Below are 1,384 nucleotides of genomic sequence, written 5' to 3' on the forward strand. Positions count from 1 at the left end.
TCCCTCCCTTTTCTGATAGACTTTCTCACTGTGCAGCCCTAGTTGGCCCAGAACTCTTTATGTAGACTAGGGTATCCTCCAACTCCCTTAGCCTGTTCTACCTCTGTCTAAAGAGTGTTGTGATCAAAGGTGTACACTACGATGCCTGGGCAGCAGGATTCTTTATATATTCTAGATAGTATTAATTTTTTTGTTGAATATATTTCAAGTTGTGTGTGTATGTGTGTGTGCACACACACATGCACACATACACACACATACACACACACGTCACATGCACATGCACACACACATGCTGAGGGAGTGCTAGGGATTAAACCTAGAACCTCGCCTAATTTATAGGTACCCTACTATTGAGCTACAACTCTGAGCTGCAGATCTAATTTGAATATATTGTTTGCAAATGTTTTCTCCCAAACTCCAGTCTGACTAACCTTCTAAGCAAGGTCTTTCATTGAATAAACATTTCAAATTTTAATGAAGTCCAACTTACATACTTTTTAAAAATGAATCATGCTTTTGGTGCTGTGTCTAAGAACCCCTGCCTAGGAGGCTGTCATATTAGAGCATTTGTTATTTTAAAAGTTGCTGCAAGCAACAGTCAGTCACTTGTTAGTTTATTGTAAAAATCCTTCTGAATAGTCTCTTATACCTCAAGATTCCCTGTTGGGAATTTCAGATGGAAGGAACCTTTAAAATGGAGCTTTTTGTCTATGTGTCTATATTATTTTTGTCTATGTGTCTGTATTACTTTTATCTATGTGTCTGTGTTACTTTTATCTATGTGTCTGTCTTACTTTTGTCTATGTGTCTGTTTCATTTCAGTGTATGCCACACACAAGCTAGTGTTCGTGGAGGCCAGAAGAGGGCATCAGAGCCCCTGGAGCTGTAGGTATAGGTGATGGGAGCCACTTGACTCAGGTCCTCTGACTCCTGTCCTCTGGAAGAACAACATCTGTTCTTAGCCATCGAGTCACCTCTGTGAACCCTCTGAGCGCCTCTTAAAATGCAGACTCTTACTCAGTAGATCTGGAGTTGGCTTGAAACCTCTATATCTATCATCTCCTCCATGCAAAGGCTGATGTCCCAAGGACAAGTTTGATTAAGCAAGGTTTTAGAGTTCAGTGCCCCTCCACCCCAGTATTGATGATAACAGCTACATACCAAACCTGACTTTATTACACAAGGGAAAAGAAAAGCCTAGATTCCAAGCAGATCTATAAAACACAAGATGTTTAAATTTGGCATTTCTGTGTTATTTCCTTTTTTATTTCTAGTTTTTCCGTTTGCTTGTTTGGTTTCTCCTTCTCCTTCTCCTTCTCCTTCTCCTTCTCCTTCTCCTTCTCCTTCTCCTTCTCCTTCTCCTTCTCCTTCTCCTTCTCCT

Source organism: Grammomys surdaster, unplaced genomic scaffold, assembly GCF_004785775.1.
Source record: "Grammomys surdaster isolate TR1022 unplaced genomic scaffold, NIH_TR_1.0 581, whole genome shotgun sequence".
NCBI lineage: Eukaryota > Metazoa > Chordata > Mammalia > Rodentia > Muridae > Grammomys > Grammomys surdaster.